The sequence below is a fragment of the Rhincodon typus genome, chromosome 29 (assembly GCF_021869965.1).
Source record: "Rhincodon typus isolate 14 chromosome 29, sRhiTyp1.1, whole genome shotgun sequence".
Classification (NCBI taxonomy): Eukaryota; Metazoa; Chordata; class Chondrichthyes; order Orectolobiformes; family Rhincodontidae; genus Rhincodon; species Rhincodon typus.
In genome coordinates, this window is record NC_063360.1 from 4,296,344 (window position 1) to 4,316,277 (window position 19,934).

General features: G+C 45.7%; 1 pseudogene; it reads left to right on the forward strand.

Annotated features, from left to right (window-relative positions):
• The first annotated feature begins 5,999 nt into the window (after window positions 1-5,999).
• Window positions 6,000-19,607, forward strand: LOC109920954 (annotated as a pseudogene).
• Window positions 19,608-19,934: the final 327 nt, after the last annotated feature.

Below are 19,934 nucleotides of genomic sequence, written 5' to 3' on the forward strand. Positions count from 1 at the left end.
AAGGAAAGAACAAGCCGAACACCAGTGCAACTCGACAGATGAATAAAGATGTAAGGGAAGAATTGAGGGTGAGGATAAAGTGTAAAGTACGTTAAATAATAGATAAGAACTGATCGGGAGACATGTCAAAGAACATTAGAAAGGCAAAGAGCAACTATGAAATTACATGAGCAGTGAATATACAATGATATAAATGTTTCACGGACACATTCATAGGAAGGGAACGCTTGGATGGGAAACAGAGGTCATTGAAGGATAAACAGTGTTATATCACAGATAACGATGGAGAGATAACAGAAATATTATTTTGTTTTGATAATTATGAGTGAGGTGGAAGCGGAGCCTTTGAAATCAGGTAATAAGATGAGTATTGAGATAAGGGAATTTAAAATAAAATAAAAATAAGCATTAAATATACAGCCATGGTCTGGATGAATTCCACTCCTGCATGATAAAAGAATGGAAAAGATTGTAAAAGTACTCCAACACGTAGTTGCTAATCTGTTACAAAAGAGCACAGCATCTGAGGTTTGATGTTAACCCATTAACCCATTAGAAAGGGGCAGAACATGTGCAGGGATTTTCAAACCATTTGACTTATAATTGTGACAGGAAAAGTACTGCATCCTTTTAAGGGAGAGAATAGACATCTAGAAATAAATACAACTATAACAATGATTATTCAGCATGAATGTCAAAGTGGAAATCTTACCTGACCAATCTTGTTGAATTTTTGACAGTGTAATAGAGAAAATAGACAATGGTAAAGGAGAGGGTATGATTTATCTAGAATTTCAAAAGGCTTTTGAAAGTTTTCACCATTATAAATAAGCCTCGAAAATGTAAAATCAGGGGATAAGTGGAAGAATGAATTGTTAACTGGCTTCATGACTGAAAGCAGAAACTGAGAGTAATGATAGCTATTCATACAGGCAGTGTGTGGTTAGTGGTGTACCACAGAAACCAGTGCTGGAAACATTGCTATTCACAATTTGCATTCACGGCCCAGACCTTACAGTCTGAACTTTCGGAGCCCCTAAGAGGCTGCGATGGAAAATCGATGTGAGAACAGCTCTGAATTCTTACATTTCCAATGGGCAACTTGTATCTAGAATTTCCGAAAAAAAGACTTCGGCTCTGAGTTGGAGTTGGAGAATTCAGAGTTTTCTAACTCACTAGACTGGATAGTTACCAAGGAGATGTTAGACACCCCTTTCAACACCCCCATGACCTGAACTGATGACCTTTGCACTATTTAATTATACCCTAAACCCCTATTACCATCCATCACCCAACTATTCCTACAAACTCCCAATTCCCCCATCTACCTCCTGACCACCCTGACCCAACAACATTGACAGCACCCACTACCTACCAATCAACACCTGACAATCAAGTGATGTGACCATCTACATCCTTCACCTTCTCCCTGATCCCACTGTCATAGAGTCATCGAGTTATACAGCATGGAAACAGACACTTTGGGCCAACTCATCAGTGCGGATCAGACATCCCAATCTGACCTAGTGCCATTTGCCAGCATTTGGTCCATATCCTCCTAAACCACTCCTAGTCATGTACCCATCCAGATGCCTTTTAAATGTTGCAATTGTACTGACCTTAACCATCTCCTCTGCCAGTTTGTTCCACACACTCACCTCTCTTACCTTAAACCTATGCCCTTTCGTTTTCTACATCCCTGCCCTGGAAAAAGGACCTTAGCTATTAACCCCATCCATGTCCTTCATGATTTTATAAACCTCCATAAAGTCACCCTTATAGTCAGCCTCCAATGGTTCATTCTGCCTCTCCCTATAACCCAAACCTTCCAGTCCCGGCAAATCCTTGTAAATCCTTTCTGCATCCGTTCAAGTTTAACAACATCTTTCCGATAGAAGAGTGGCCAGAATTGTAAGCAATATTCTAAAAGCCGCCTCACCAATGTCCTTTAGAGACACAACATGATGTCCCAACTTCTATCCTCAATGTTCTGACCAATGAAGACAAATGCCTTTTCACCTCGCTGTCTACCTGTGACTCCACTTTCAAGGAACTATGCACCTGCACCCCGGGTCTCTTTGCTCAGTAACACTCCCAGGGCCCTATCATTTACTGTATAAGTCCTGCCCTTGTTTGCCTTAGTAAAATGCATCACCTCACATTTACCTATATTAAACTCCATCTGCCATTCTTTGGCCCATTGTCACATCTGATCAAGGCTCCATTGTACTGTGAGATAACCTTCTTCACTGTCCACTGCATCACCTATTTTTGGTGTCATCTGCAAACTTACTAACTCACCCAACCCAACACAACTAACTTTCCTGTAGCTAATTGCAGCAGCGCCATGCTGCCACCACAACTCTCCCACTGATGAAGCACAACTACTCCCTGTGAGCCAACTGTCCCTCTGAAGTTATACATGTCTATCACCTATTTGCAATAGCCAAGACCTAATTATCCTCCTGACCACTGACTGACCCCACCTATAACCTCATCCACCCACCTCCAATCCTAACCCCTCACCCATCACCAAATCCTGCACCTGGAAAGATCTGCCCTTCAGCCACCTCCCAGCTTAGCCCCTCATTCATCAGCCTTTCTCCCCCCTTCATTCTGGTGCACCCTACACTCTTAGCCACCTCCCACCTTACCTCTGACCCATCAGCCAGCCTATCCCCTTCACCCACCTCCCTCCATCTGAACTGCCTCTCCACCTCTGCACTACCTGCCACCATAACTCTTCACCTACTTACCTTACACAGCCCCTCCTCTCTGTAGCTTTGGAATATGTAAACCCTGCCCTTATTCAGAAACAGCACCAGTGTGGCAAAAAGGGGCACGGCTTGGACCTCCACCATAGTCTTATATTGTGAGAATTAACTCTGTTTTAACTATGTCCTGCAGAAGTTTGATCCAGAGATCTGTGACTGAAATGAGGAGCTCCTTCAGGGCATGAGAATTAAAGGAGCAGAATGATTGCCACTTCACTCAGGTTTTCCGTTAACAACTTCTACTTTGCAATGAAAAGCACAACTTCTAAATTTGTGGATGACTCCAAACTATTCAACATCAAGAAGGAAAACAATAAATTATGAGAGAATATTTTTAAAAATGCAGAATGGACAAATAATTGGCATGTTTAAGTTCAATGCACACAATTGCGTGACAGTATATTTTGTTGGAACCCCTTTCAGTTCTGAAAATGAATCATACCAGACTCAAAACATTAACTATGTTTCTCACTCCACAGATGCTGCCAGAGCTGCTGAGTTTCTCGAATATTTTCTTGTGTTTGTCCTACATCCATCTGCCCTACTGCATTCTATGATCTGTCCATTTAATAACATGCTGCTTTTCTACTTTTCCGATCAAAATGGAGAACCTTACATTGTCCACATTTTATTCCACCTGCCAATTATCTGCCTCCCGCCAAATTGTCTCTGTGCCTTTGCAGACAGCTTGTATCCTCTTCCCAACTTGCGGTTCAAACAATGTATTGCAGCCAAATCTGAAGAAACACTCTGTTCATTCATTGTGTCACTGCTTTCGATTGTACAGAGTTGATGTCCTTGGGTCAATCTCTGCAGCACTCGATGCATTACAATTTGGCAACTTGGAAATAATCCATTTATCCCGACTCTCTGGCTCCTATTAGCGAGCCAGCCCTCTATCTATGCTGATATATCACTACATCAGTGTGAGCTCTTGTGCCTTTTAGGTCACACCTATTTGAACATTTTTAGATATCCGAACACGATACAGATCCTGCTGGCCAATTAATTTGTTCTTTAGTTATATTCTCAAACTTAATTAAACAAATGCAATTTCATTTCATAACAGCATGTTAACTGCCCTTGCTTATGTTATAATGTTTTTAATGCGCTGCTATTATTTACTTTTGATACCGGCTAAGGTTACCAGGAAGGTCCCATATTTTCAGCCTCTGCCCTTGCTTGAGTTATGGTGACCCTCAGATTAAACCACCACCAGTCGGCTCTCTCCCATGAGAGAACGGATCTATGGTCCTCAGGGACCCTGGCGAACTTACTTACTATTTGCGTAATAATGGATTCCCACCATGTGAGGCCACAGGTGGGGTCCCAGAAGACTGGAGAATAGCCAATGTTATCCCATTGTTGAAGAAAGGTCACAGCGATAATCCTGGAAATTACAGGCCTGTGAGCCTCACATTGGTGGTAGGGAAATTATTGGCAAAGATTCTCAGAGACAACAGCTATACACATTTAGAAGCAAATGGACTTATTAGGAATAGACAGTATGGTTTTGTGCAAGGGAGGTCGTGCCTCACCAACAATTAGCTTTTTGAGGAGGTGAAAAAGATGATTGATATTGCGGTTGATATGGAAAAGCGGTTGATATTGTCCACATGGACTTCAAAGGTGCGTTATGGCAAACTGGTACAAAAGGCGAAGTTGCATGGTATCAGGGGTGAACTGGCAAGATGGATACAGAACTGGCTTAGTCATAGGAGACAGAGGTTAGTGGTGGATGGATGCTTTTCGGAATGGAGGGCTGTAATTCATGGTCTTCCACAGGGATCAGTGCTGGGACCTCTGCTGTTCATGGTTTACATAAATGATTTGGAGGAGAATGTGGCTGGTCTAATTAGTAAGTTTGTGGATGATACAAAGATTGGGTGGTGTTGCAGATAGTGAGGAGGATTGTCAGATGGTACAGCAGAATATAAATCAGTTGGAGGCATGGGCAGAAAAATGGCAGAAGGAGTTTAATCTGGACAAATGTGAGGTGATGCATTTTGGAAGATCAAGTATAGGTGGCAATGATACAGTGAATGGCAGAACCCTTAGGAGTATTGATATGCAGATGGATCTGGGTGTGCAGGTCCACTGATCACTGAAGGTGGCAGTGCAGGTAGATAAGGTAGTAAAAAGGCCTATGGTGTATTTGCCTTCATTGGAAGGGGCATTGAGCATAAGTTAGGCAAGTTATCATGCAGCTGTACAGAACTTTAGTTCGACCATAATTGAAATATTGCATATAGTTCAGGTCACCACACTACCAGAAGTACATTTGCTGTGGAGAGAGTACTGAAAAGGTTTACCAAGATGTTGCCTGGTATGGGGGAATTTTAGCTATGAAGAATGATTGGGTAGTCTGCGTTTGCTTTCACTGGAATGCAGGAGGTTGAGGGGGCAACCTGATAGAAGTCTGTAAGATTGTGAATGACATGGATAGAGTGGAAAATATGAGGCTTTTTCCCAGGCAGGAGGAGTCAATTACTAGGGGACACAGGTTCAAGGTGCAGGGTTGGGGGGGAAGGAGATGTTTAAAATAAACTTGCAAGGCAAGTTTTTCACACACAGGGCAGTGAGTGCCTGGAACGTGCTGCTAGAGGAGGTGGTGGAAGCAGACACAACAGTGGCATTCAAGAAACACCTGGGCAAATATATGAGTAGGAAGTGAATAGAGGGAAATGGATCCTGTAAACGAAGACAGTTTTAGTATGGAAGGGCTGAATGTGTTGGCGCAAGTTTGGAGGGCCGAAGGACCTGTTCCTGCTCTGTATTGTTCTTTGTAGTCTTTGTTCTATTTTACCCAATGACATCATGTTTGCCTAACTGGCCTAAAACTTCCAAGTTTCTTTTCCCCTCTTTTTTGTGAATGGTTACATTTACAGTTTCCAATCCACAGAGACAATTCCTGAAGCTAAATAAGATTGCAGCCATTGTATCCACTGTCTCTGCAGTAGCTACATCTAAAACCTTCAGATACAATCAATCAGATCCGGGATACTGTCAGCTTTTAAACTCATTTGTTTTCTGAGTAATTGTTTCTTCACTGATCAATGTAGTTCTCTCCTTTGCCCTTTGATTGGGATACATAAAAGTTTCAGCATTTGATGGACAAGGATACTATTTGTGTTGTTCCTCTCTCAGAGTAACTTTGCCAAACAGCTAATTGGAATATTGTCCACTTTCTGTCTAAAACCCACTGGTTTTGCTCCGTTAGATTGTCCATCATGAAGTTCTCTCTATTTCTGGGCTGCGTACTCGTGTCTATTCTGGCTGTGGCCTCAAGAGACACCTTTCATTCAACACTGGATGAAGACTGGAAGAACTGGAAATCACAGCATGAGAAACAGTACACTGAGGTAAAAGGGGAATTTACTCTGGGAGAAAATGTATTCCAAATGCTCAGCTCACTCAGAAGAGGAAAGGATTGCACACACATGACAGATATTGAGAATTCTTAGTTGCAGTAAATAAGAGACACCTGTTGGGTGGGATGGATATGTGAAGTGAAATTGAGAACATATTGATCCTGAAACTCCATCAGCATTCTCCCAGTCTCTAACTCCAGGAGAGGATTGATGAAACTCATAGTGAAACAGCAAGGACCTGGTGTAACTCATTTTACTGGAGTCACAACAGAAACCACAAATATGACTTGAGAAGATTCAAATCCATTCCTGATGTTGAATTGGCAATTGTGGAAAGGCAGAAAAACAGAAGTTGCTGGAAAAGCTCAGCAGGTCTGGCAGCATTCATGAAGAAAAACTCAGTGTTAATGTTTCGGGTCCGGTGACCCTTCCTCAGAGCACCAAACCTGAAACGTTAACTCTGATTTTTCTTCACAGATGCTGCCAGACCTGCTGAGCTTTTCCAGCAACTTGTTTTTATTCCTGATTTACAGCATCCGCAGTTCTTTTGGTTTTAATTGTGGGAAGGCAACCTGGAGGGTGAGGCATAGGGGGAGCCTTCTGATCAGCCCAAGAGGCCCATTCAAAGATACATCCCTCTGTCTGCCCAACCTCACCCTACTGAGCTGGCTGCTTGATGCAAGCCTCTCCCACGACAGGGTGATGAGGTTCCTGAGTGGGTAGTAATTGCCCACGTAATGGCCTCAGTTGGTTCACAGGGATATGGAGCTGTTGAATCCCATGCCTGCTGCTACACCAATTTCACTTAGGACAGGGGCAGGTGGCTAGATGTAGAGTGTATCCACTTTCAATCTAGTCACCGAGTGGGTATCAAACCATCCTCCTGTTCAGCATTTTTTATTCTGCTTCACTTTCAGTATCAACCTCTCAGACTGGCAGTTAAACAAGTTTTGCTGTGCATTTATTTTTTTGGTGGGTGGGGAGCAGTGTGGGGCAAACCTGACTGATACTTTTCAGATCTGGTTAGGAGGATCGAAGCTCAACCGCAAAATGTTATTTCAGGTTTCATACAGGGATTTTTAAAGCTATTCTATAATTTTATGAATGAAAGATGCTGGAGCCTGATTGGTTTAATGTTTTTATTCAGGATGAAGAGATCTACAGGAGAATGGTATGGGAGGACAATATGAGATACATTGAACAACACAACCTGGAGCATTCGATGGGGAAACACACATTTACTGTGGGAATGAACCAGTTTGGAGATCTGGTGTGTACAAGACGTTTCATCTGGGATCTGTTCACTGCTAGTCATTGTGAAATTGTGAAACTGGTATAAGGTTATAATAAGAAGCAGGAGCAGGAGTTGGCCACTTAGTCCCTCAAGCTGACTCTATCGTTCAGTATACTCAATGACTGACTGGATTGTGATCTTACTCCATTTTCCTGATTCCTTCTTCCCCACTCCATGCTTCCATTACCCGGAACTCCTTTGTAAATCAAAAATCCATCTCTCTCCAGCTCGAATATATTTAGTGACTCCAGCCTCCATTGCTCCCTGGGGAAGAGAATTCTAAAAACTAACAATCCTCTGAATAATGCAATTCCTCCTCATCTCCATGTTCAGATTCTGTATTATTAAATTGAATTAAACAGTGCTCGCTGATGTGAGCTGCCTTTATGGGTAGCACTCACACTATGGATACAAACAACTCTTGTGTTGTTGAGTCCTCATGGATTCTGCCCATCCCAATGTCTGGGTGTCTGAGTTGCATTCTGCACTGTGGAGGCTCCTCCCTTAGACAAGACTGTCCCTTCTGAGTCTGCTGCATCTCTGACTCTGCCTTATCTAGCCATGAGCACGGTTTAGCCCACAAGAGATCCACTAACCTCTGTTACCGACATTCTAAAGTGCAGGATCCTGCTCACCAGGACAGTTGTTCCTTTGCCCTGTCCTCAGCATCTCAATAGCATGTGACTGTTGATGTCAGCATTACATCATATTATCTATCATCATCTCATTAACATGTATATTTTGGTTCTACCCCAGCCCCTGGTTTGAAACTCCCCCATCAAGGAAAACATCCTCTCACCACCACCCTGTCAATCTCCTCAGAATCTGATATGTTTCTGTAAGACCAGCACTCATTCTCCTCATCTTCAGTAATTAGAGGCTCCAGCCTATTCGACGTTTTCTCTTGTGATAACTGCCTTCTTCCCAGGGATTATTCTCATGAACCTTCTCCAAAACTCCTTCCAACTATCCCTCCTTAACTAATGAAGTCAAAGCTATTCACACAGTACTGTCTGTGTGTAGTCTCAATGATGCACTGCCCAATTGCAACAAGACTTCCCCACTTTGATACTGTCTTTCCCTTACATTGTGGGCAAATATTCATTTGCCTTTCTAATAACTTGCTGTTCCTACATGCTCACGTTTTCAACTATGTGTACAAAGACACACAAATCTTTCTATTCCACAGGAAACCCTGTAAAATTGGAATTTCAAAAGACATTTTACGAGGTGCCACATCAAATGTTACTACACAAAATAAGAGCTCATGGTATAGTGAGTAACATATTGGTATGGACAGAGGGTTCATGAGCTAAACAGGAAACAGAGGGTGGCGTGATGGAAAGTGAGGAGACAAAGCATTCTGTCATTGTTCTGGCATGGAGAGGAACAACTCTACAAAGATTGACTTATGAGTAAAGGCTAAACAGGTTGCGACTTTACTCACTGGAGTTTTGAGCAATGAGAGGTGATCTCATAATAAAAGGGCACCAATTTAAAACCGAGATGAGGAGGAATTTCTGCTTTCTGAGGTTGAACAGTCTTTGGAACTCCTTGCCACAGGGAGCTATTGGGACAGAATCCTTATGCACACTTAAGTCTGAGATAGATTCTTGATTGTTGAGGGAATCAAGGATTACAGGGAAAAGGCAGGAAAGTGGATATGAGGAATGTTGGATAAGCCACAATGGAATGATGGAGCAGGCTTAAGGTGCCAAACAAGCTACTCCTGTTTCTTATGGACTTATGAAGGAGGAAATAAAATGCAGACAATGTGTCAGACACAGCTGAAAGGCCTGTGAACCACATTGTGATGAGTCCGTGGTTAAGGAAAAACGAAAACTTTAAAAACGCCCGTGTGGATCGTGACTCCAATGCAGATGCAATGCAGGTGGGGAACCTGGGAGAACAGAATGGAATCTTTACAGGAAGCAGGGTGCGAGGAGGTGTAGTCAAGGTAACTGTGGGAGTCAGTTGCTTGGTAATGGATATCAGTGGCCAGCTTCGCCCCAGAGATGGAAACTGTGGAGTAAAAGAAGGGAAAGGAAGAGTCAGAGATGGTCCAGGTGAAGGTGGGAGAAGGGTGCAAATTGGAAGCAAAAGTAATAAATATTTCCAATTCTGGGTGAGAGCAGGAAAGGGCAACGGGAGGGGCCAGAGTAGGACTGGAACAAGGAATGTTCCACATGCCCCACAAAGAGACGGGTGCAATTGGGACTCCTGCATGTCCCGATAGCCATACTACTCACTCATAGGATGGGAACTGTTCAGTTAAACAGCAATAAACTCAGCCAACATGAGGGATGTTTCATCCACTCACTTCACGCTGAAAGTGTTCTGTAAGATCTTAATGATCAGAGATGATTGTCAAATTGTTTCTTAAAAAATGAGACAAATGTATAAAAACTGCTGCTGTTTTGGTTGATGGACAATCAATCAGAGATATTTGAGCACCCTCAGGCTCCCCACCCATGTTTATACTGGACTGGAAAGAAATGGATGCCCCCTTCTTTTTCATTCAGTCAAATATTAAACATGAGGAAGGAGTGTCAGCACTGCTTTCATCTCACTTTGTGCTAAACTCAGTGAATGTGTGGAATGTAGCTCTGTGAGGTTATTGACCCTCCTCCTACATTACCTCCATTTCATGAATCTGCTTGACTTTCTAGACCAATGAAGAGTTTAATGAACTCATGAGTGGAATCGTCCAAATTGATGCTGATAACCTGACTAAAGTGGAAGTTGATGAAAGAGATAAAATTAATGAAGCTGAAGAAAGTGACAATGATTTGAGAACGGCAATTGTTGACTGGCGTATAAAAGGTTTAGTTACTAGATAAAAATCCTCCTCCTGATTATTAACTGCATACACTAATTTCTGAAAATCTTGGAAGTTATGATGAGTTGTAGGAACAATTCAGAAAGGCTCAGTTTGAATTTTAGATCTTATTTGCCTGTAAATGATTCCCCTGTTCCTTGTTGTAGTTGTTTCTGGGCATTGGTTATGGTCAGGCATAGGAGCATGGTGTGTGTAATCGATGTTAATGTTCATTCTTTTACTCAAAGAGACTAGAAATGTTTTATTTCAAAAACAAATTAGGATGTTAGAATAAATTTTAAAATCCAAGTCTACCAGTACCATTCTAACATAATAAAAGTTCAGATCCCATTTGGCACAACTCAACAATGACAAGGTTCCAAGCTGCACTCTCAAGCTTCCTTGTGAAACCATGTCCAGTCTCATACAGACAATATTTGACCGTATACTCTACATGTCAACTTGTAAATCCACAGTCACACTTCAGTTCTTCGGACCTTGAACCTGTGTCAATCATTCTCTCCATCCAGGTAAAGCTGTTTTCTATACAGTCCGCAGGAGGGCAGAATCTGCCGGTTAGGGTGTGAAGTGTCGTGTACACACGGGAGTTACATAAGACTTTTTTTCACTAAGTGTGAGTTATATCGAATGTTCGGGAGGGATACCACCACAAGGCTCAATGAGATTTCTCACCGTATCTTATCAAAGCCACCTTGTTAACTACCTCATCACAGCTATGACATTCCTCATGTCCAATTCTAGCCCCATCTTCCCACGCATTTTTCCTGGAACAACTCAATAGGTATCTGCTGAAAGACCGGAATCCTGGGACTGGAGCCATCAAGAAGAGGCTGCTACGTACCCACACAAGCACTAGTATCCCAAAGTTTCCCTGGTCAGCCAGGAACATGTTCTGAAGGTGCCAGAGAAGGGAAGATGGCCTTGGAATTCTCTGACAGGGAGCATATCCTGGTCAAGGGGTCAGTGTGAAGGAGTTCTGTCCTGTTCCCAGAGGAGGCCATTTTGGCAGATGTTGGCAGCCTGGTCCAAGATCGCCACCCAGGTAGGGCCATCTCAATGGTTCAGTGGAACAGCCACAGTGTCATAAGAATGGGTCGTGTCAAAATCTCTGCGACCTCCCACTCACTCTATCCCTGCCACTGCACCCACCTCCCACCCAGACTCATGCACTGTCACTAACATCTTTGCCATCTCACAAACCAACATGGCATCTGCATTGGCTCCTCAACACCTCAGGAACACCTCCCCTCCTGTACCAGCACCAACAGCCATACCACCCATAATCATCTCACTCAATCTCCCCCTTTCTCTCATTCCAGGAGATAACAGGCCACTACAGGACAGACAGCTCCTGGATTGGTGCAGAGGCGCCTGACATTAGATTCCTCAGCTCCAATCAGGAATGACACCTGTCCATCACAGGAGGAGACTGAGATCATGAAACATCCAGATCCCACCAACTGAGTAAATATCACTCTTCGCTCCTCTCCAGCTCTCCTGTTAAACCCTCTGTCAGTCTCATTCACTGCACACTCTGTCTATCCACTGGTCACAGCACCTTCTCTCTCATGATTTGTGGATACCGTCAGCACCTCCTCCAGCTCCATAGGGAAAGGAGACACCTCCTCGATCTCTGAGGAGGTAAGTAGAGGCCTCAGAGGAAGCATCAGCAAGGCCACCTCCAGCTCCGTGGGAATGTAAGCCTTAGAGGGTGTGGGAGTGCAGTCTGGTGAGCACCTCACTGAGACAGCTCCCACAGCACCCTGAGGACTGTCAGAGACCAGGTAGCGACAGGAGAGGACCCAGTGGTGTCAGCAATCATCCACATGGAGGAGCAGGAGCAGCAGGCAGGGATGTGAGGGGCAGAGGCTGCAGGAGTGCAGATACTCTCTGCGGACGCAGATGCCCCAGGTAGTGATTCCCACACCCTCCAGGGACTGGTTGGCAGTCACCATGGAGAACCAGGCTTGGCACCCTCAATGTTGACTCTACAGGGGCACACACCATTGCCCACTGGTCCTGAGGCACGCAGTCGAAATGCCCATTGCCCACTGGTCCTCAGCCACACAGTGAAAATGCCCATTGACCACTGGTCCTCAGGCACGCAGTCCAAATGCCCATTGCCCACTGGTCCTCAGGCATGCAGTCGAAATGCCCATTGCCCACTGGTCCTTAGGTACGCAGTGGAAATGCCCATTGCCCACTGGTCCTCAGGTACTCAGTCGAAATGCCCATTGCCCACTGGTCCTCAGGCATGCAGTTGAAGTGCCCATTGCCCACTGGTCCTCAGGCATGCAGTTGAAGTGCCCGTTCCTCCTCACAAGGAGTAAGGGCAGTGCCCAGCTGGAGGAGGAAGCACACACAGATCACCCCAAAGACCAGACTGAGGGCGTCACAGAGATGGTTGAGCCCTCCACCTCCATCTTGTTTGCCCCATTCTGCTCAGCATTGTCTAAACCCTCCAGGCATAAATGCCCTGAGGTTGAGTGAGCAAACCTCCAGGGCTAACAGGTTGTGCCAATGAGCACACTCCTTCCAGCCCAACTCAGGGACCAGGAGTACACTACATCAGAGTGGAAGGGGTCAAAGAAGATAAAGGGCCCTTGGTGGCAAGGGTGACGATGCACAGTACCTGGTTTTGTACTTTTCTATCAATGGCACCAGTTTGACCTCACACTTGGCTGTTTCTCACTCTGTGGAGGGAGGCCTGAATGTAACTGTACCATCATGAAGCCTAACTTCATGGTCACACAAGATCAATATCTGTGTTGAGAGCCTGGTGCAGCATGGGGAAACAAGAAGAACAATGCGTACGGACGTCAGTGTGTGCTGCTCCAAACCATCGCCCCTCATCCTAGAACTTCCTTATTTCTTTCCCTGGCCTTTGTGTCCAACAGTTTTGGTGCCAGTGATCTCTGGGACAGGGAGGCGTGCAACTCACACGGGGCCAATGAATCTGAATGGCCAGGGATTACAAACCCCACAGGCCTGTGTCCTGTACAGAACATGGCTCCATGTGAAATGTAGTCTCCTTTAAAGGGCCTTAAAGAAGCCAGTCTGTTCCTATGATCGAAGCTTCCATCACATGACTCCCTTCCCATCCAAGATTTATTGTATCGGCTATTGCAGATACTGTTATCCCCCACACCCCAACCTATAGCCCCCAGTCCTGAAGAATTACAAAGTCTTCTTCTCATGGCAGCAGACCCCTTGTCCCTGAACCCCAGCACCCATTTCCTCCTCAGTTCATTTCTGGATGGACGCAACAAATTGCCTGTGCCCAACTCCCTTCAACGATCTAACTGGGACAGCCCCAGACTAGAAACGCCCTGACCCCTGACTGATTGGCTGTACATCTCCCTGACTGTGTTAGTCCCCCACCTGTTTCCCACACAGACTGGTCACGATGGTGCCACAGAACTGGTGTGACCCAGTCTATGGACCGCAAAGGCATGGACACCCCCTGACTGTGACCAATCCCCTGGACTGGTATCAGAGGCTGCCCTTGACGTACCCTTGACATACCTTGGTCCAGTCTGTGAGCTGGGAGCCTTGACCTGCAGCAGCCTTCCTATGCCAGTTGCTAGTACACCCTTCACTTCACATTTGTGCTTCCACAGCTCCCAGCAATTGCAACAGGGAGGTGCCATCATGGTATTCAGTGGCTAGCAAATACGAGATGCCAACGTCCATCAGTGTGGAACACCTGCAGCTGGAGCCTGTACATCGTACCTTGGGATGCTGTTTGATCTGATGGAACAATGAGGACCTTTGGAACAAACTGGGAACTGCATCCATCAGGTCCCCTCTCTGAATGCCATGTCATGTTTCCTTGCTATCGAACTCATTTGGTAAGAGAGGAAACTGAACGATGAGACAAGTTGAGCATTTAACAAGGTATTTCATAATCGATAATCCCCCTTAATTTACAACGCAGCACTGCCAAGAGAGAAAATCATCTCACCACTCATCAAAAACAGAAAACGTAGACTGAGATGCTATTCAGAAGCCAAATAAACTGTCTGTTTGGTTCGGTCAGCATTGCAATCTTGGAGAATACAGGTTTTAATTAATTAATTTGTGGTAAATTATTCAAGAATACACAAGTGCAGAAAATCAAGGTGGTCCTTATGTAGCTCCATTGAAAGAGCAACTCAACATGGCTCAGAGAAGGATAGGGATTTGCCAGGATAGAGGGATGGCCTGTGGTTCAGGGCACCATTGACTGCACACAGCTGGCTCTGTAATGACCCCCTTTATTTCTCACCAACAATGTGGTTTAACCTCCCTCTCAGGAGAACATTGAATCCTGCACCAGTCCAAAATTTCCATCTTCCTCAGCAGCATCCTCATGTCTCAGAGTCAGATTGTTAGTTTAATGTCAATGTTTGTCCATTACTTTCCCTTGGTGTGAGGCTTATCAGTAATGATTCTTACGGCCCCCAGAGAGACTATTATCCAAACAGCATTTAAACCTGGATCACAGGCAGTGGTGAATTACTGTGTTCCTGACTCCATCCCTAATCTCTTTCAAAGTTATTCTGCAGTCAATAATGCTGCTTCTCCAAAGAGCAATGCCCTCTGAACCTTGGTACACAGGAACCCACTGATCCCGTGTGATTCTGAACAACCTCATCAAACAGAATGACTCATAGCATCAGAGATAGTAGGAACTGCAGATGCTGGAGAATCCGAGACAACAAGGTGTAGAGCTGGATGAACACAGCAGGCCAAGCAGCATCATAGGAGCAGAAAGGCTGACGTTTCGGGCCGAGACCCTTCATCAGAAATGGGGGAGGGGAAGGGGGTTCTGAAATAAATAGGGAGAGAGGGGGAGGCGGACAGAAGATGGATAGAGGAGAAGATAGGTGGAGAAGAAACAGACAGGTCAAAGAGGTTGGGATGGAGCCAGTAAAGGTGAGTGTAGGTGGGGAGTCAGGGAGGGGCAGGTCAGTCCCGGGAGGATGGACAAGTCAAGGGAGGGGGATGAGGTTAGTAGTAGGAGATGGGGGTGCGGCTTGAGGTGGGAGGAGGGGGTAGTAGGGAGGAAGAACAGGTTAGGGAGGCAGGGACGAGCTGGACTGGTTTTGGGATGCGGTAGGGGGAGGGGAGATTTTGAAGCTTGTGAAATCCACATTGATACCATTGGGCTGCAGGGTTCCCAAGCGGAATATGAGTTGCTGTTCCTGCAACCTTCGGGTGGCATCGTTGTGGCACTGCAGGAGGCCCAGGATGGACATGTAGTCTGAGGAATGGGAGGGAGAGTTGAAATGGTTCGCAACTGAGAGGTGCAGTTGTTTATTGCAAACCGAGAGTAGGTGTTCTGCAAAGTGGTCCCCGAACCTCCGCTTGGTTTCCCCAATGTCGAGGAGGCCACAATGGGTACAGCAGATGCAGTATACCACATTGGCAGATACATCTGCTTGATGTGGAAAGTCTTCTTGGGACCTGGGATGGGGGTGAGGGAGGAGGTGTAGGAGCAGGTGTAGCACTTCCTGCGGTTGCAGGGAAAAGTGCCGGGTGTGGTGGGGCTGGAGGGGAGTGTGAAGCGGACAAGGGAGTCACGGAGAGAGTGGTCCCTCCGGAAAGCAGATGCGGGTGGGGAGGGAAAGATGTCTTTGGTGGTGGGGTCAGATTGCAGATGGCGGAAGTGTCGGAGGATGATGCGTTGGATCCGGAGGTTGGTGGGGTGGTACGTGAGGACGAGGGGGATTCTTTTTTGGTTCTTATTGCGTGGACGGGGTGTGAGGGATGAGGTGCGGGAAATGTGGGAAACACGGTTGAGGGCGTTCTCGACCACTGAGGGGGAGAAGTTGTGGTCCTTGAAAAACGAGGACAACTGAGATGTACGGGAGTGGAATGCCTCATCCTGGGAGCAGATGCGGCGGAGGCGAAGGAATTGGGAATAGTGGGTGGCATTTTTGCAGGAAGGTGGGTGGGAGGAGGTGTATTCTAGGTAGCTGTGGGAGTCGGTGGGCTTGAAATGGATATCGGTTGCTAGGTGGTTGCCCGAGATGGAGACAGAGAGGTCCAGGAAGGAGATAGAGGTATTAGAGATGGTCCAGGGAAACTTAAGGTTGGGGTGGAAGGTGTTGGTGAAGTGGATGAACTGTTCGAGTTCCTCGTGGGAGCACGAGGCGGCGCCGATACAGCCATCAATGTAACGGAGGAAGAGGTGCACTTGTAGTATGGTGCACTGACATCTACATCGAGGGACCACTCTCTCCGTGACTCCCTTGTCCGCTCCACACTCCCCTCCAGCCCCACCACACCCGGCACTTTTCCCTGCAACCGCAGGAAGTGCTACACCTGCCCCCAAACCTCCTCCCTCACCCCCATCCCAGGCCCCAAGAAGACTTTCCACATCAAGCAGATGTTCACCTGCACATCTGCCAATGTGGTATACTGCATCCGCTGTACCCGTTGTGGCCTCCTCTACATCGGGGAAACCAAGCCGAGGCTCGGGGACCGCTTCGCAGAACACCCACTCTCGGTTTGCAATAAACAACTGCACCTCCCAGTCGCGAACCATTTCAACTCCCCCTCCCATTCCTCTGACGACATGTCCATCCTGGGCCTCTTGCAGTGCCACAACGATGCCACCCGAAGGTTGCAGGAACAGCAACTCATATTCCGCTTGGGAACCCTGCAGCCCAATGGTATCAATGTGGATTTCACTAGCTTCAAAATCTCCCCTCTCCCTACCGCATCCCAAAACCAGCCCAGCTCGTCCCTGCCTCCCTAACCTGTTCTTCCTCCCTCCGATCCCCTCCTCCCACCTCAAGCCGCACCCCCATCTCCTACCTACTAACCTCATCCCGCCCCCTTGACCTGTCCATCCTCCCTGGACTGACCTATCCCCTCCCTAACTACCCACCTACACTCACCTTTACTGGCTCCATCCCCACCTCTTTGACCTGTTTGTTTCCTCTCCACCTATCCTCTCCTCTATCCATCTTCTATCCGCCTCCCCCTCTCTCCCTATTTATTTCAGAACCCCCTTCCCCTCCCCCATTTCTGATGAACGGTCTCGGCCCGAAACGTCAGCCTTCCTGCTCCTATGATGCTTCTTGGCCTGCTGTGTTCATCCAGCTCTGCACCTTGTTGACTCATAGCATCAGTGTGAGACTGTACTCCACCTGAGAGGAGATGGAAAGTGGATATTATTTTTACATCAGAATGTTTTAATATGGTTGTATTTCTCTCATTACCAGCAACGGTGTCATTCTTCCTGGGCTTTCAGTGCACTTGGTACCATTGAAGGACAGTGGGCAAAGGCATTTGGAAAACTGGTTTCTCTGAGTGAACAGAGCCTGATTGATTGTGACAGAGTAAATGGTGGATGTCATGGTGGATGGCTAGTGAGAGCCTTTCGATATGTGATTAGAAGAAGAGGCATCACCTCTGCTAAGACCCACCCTTACACAGCACGGGTAAATCTCTTTTAAATGTCTTTCAAATTCACCAGGTACAGGCTGTTTTCAGCATTCATGGTGTTAGGCAGTGTAACCCAGCGCTAATCGAATGGAAGCTGACACCCTACTCTGGATCAATCTTTCCCTGAGAATCTGCTCCCAGGTTTCTGCCAGTGGCACTGTGAAAGCAGCGTGAATATTACCTTTCAGGGCAGGGCCAGCTCGCCCTCTCATTTCTCCCTTATCTTGTAATGATCTCCTAAATCTCCACTCAACACCTCCTGCTCTCAGGCAATGTGAATGAGGAGTTAAGGGTATTTGCATTCCTGTGTATCGCTGCTCACCATTCTGTGAGCCAGCATGTTGATGTGACAGTCAGTTGAATCATCAGATCATTCAGCATGAGATAGTCAGAACTGCCAATGCTGGGGTCAGAGATAAAACAGTGTGGGGGTGGAGGCCAGGCAGCATCAGAGGAGCAGGAAAGCTGACCTAGGGGTGCAGGTGCATAGTTCCTTGAAAGTGGAATTGCAGAGAGATAGGATGGTGAAGAAGGTGCTGGGGGCACAGTTGCCTTCATTGCTCAGAACATTGAATATAGGACTTGGGACATCATGTTGCAGCTCAGTAAGACATCGGTGAGGCCATTTTTGGAATACTTCATACAGTTTTGGTTGTCCTGCTATAAGGAGGATGTTGTTAAATTTGAGCGGATGCAGAAAAGATTTACAAGCATGTTGCTGGGGACTGGGTTTTATTTATAGGGAGAAGTCGAATGGCCTGGGGCTTTTATCCCCCTGGAGCATCAGAGGCTGGGGGGTGACCTTATCAAGGTTTATAAAATCGTGAAGGACACAGATAGCGTGAACAGCCAAGGTCTGTTTCCTCGGGTCGGGGAGTCCAAAAGTAGAGGGCATAGGTTTGAGGTGAGAGGGGAAAGATTTAAAGGGACCCGAGAAGAGGCCGAAAAGGATGAGTTGTAATCCAAAGATTCTTTACTTTTGTAAATATTGGACTGTTTGAGAAAGATTTATCTGAATGACAAGGACTTAATTCTTGAATGTATGAGCACAATTTTCATTTGAGTAGACTGAAAATTCTGAACAAGCTCAATACTTTCCAAAGCAGTTTCAGAATGAGTTAGCCAGAGGGAAAGTTTGATTGGCAAATTGAGTTGTCAAGGCTGAGTATGATGTTCTCCAAGCCCCCACTTTTCTATTTATTTTGAATCCCTTTGTTTAGTCTCAGTGTAGAATGTGTCAAATGCATTGAGTGATAAAGGTTATGATTGATACAAAACAAAACTAAAAACAATCTGAGGGGTAACTTTTTTCACACAGAGGGTGGTGGGTGTATGGAATGAGCTGCCAGAGGAGGTGGTGGAGGCTGGTACAATTACAATATTTGAAAGGCATTTGGATGGGTATATGAAAAGGAAAGATTTCGGGTCAAATGCTGGCAAATGGGATTAGGTCACATTAGGCTATCTAGTCAGCATGGACGAGTTGGACAAGGATTCTGTTTCCATGCTATATGACTCTATGACTCAATTTTAAAACTTGGACAAATATCGCAAAGTATTAGTGAACATTAACTTTAAACGTTTCTTCAACATTTAGCAAGGACCCTGCCGATTTCAGAGAAATAAAGTGGCAGCCAAAATCTGAATGCAGAGAAGAGTCAACAAAAGAGGAAACAGCTTAAGCATGATCTTAATGAACATTTATTTTTAACATTTTCTTTAATATTTAGGTTGGATTCTGCAGACTTCAGAAAACTAAAGTTGTTGCTAGAATCACTGGCTATAAACGTGTAAGAAGTGGCAAAATTAATTTGGCAAAAGCAGTGAGAGACATAGGACCAATCTCTGTTGGGATTTATTCAGGCCTAAAGTCCTTCCAGTTTTATAAATGAGGTAAGATCCAGAATTCTGGATGATGTGTATCAATCAGGTTATTAACAATTCAAGAAAAGATACCAAAAATCATAAATCCACAGACACACTTCCTGACAACTATTTTGTTATCAATGTCTCGATGTTTACAATGGACCACACCCCTCCCCTTTGTTCATGCTTTTCCCTCCTCCCCCGTGCTACAGGCAGCCCAGTGCTGCCAGACACCATGGGGTTAAATTTCAATCAGATTGGAAACTGAGCTCAGGAATGGTGATGGGAAATTTACCCGCTCCATTTTGCAGTGATGCAGGCAGCTCAGAAGTTTTGTGCTGTCACTAATGTAA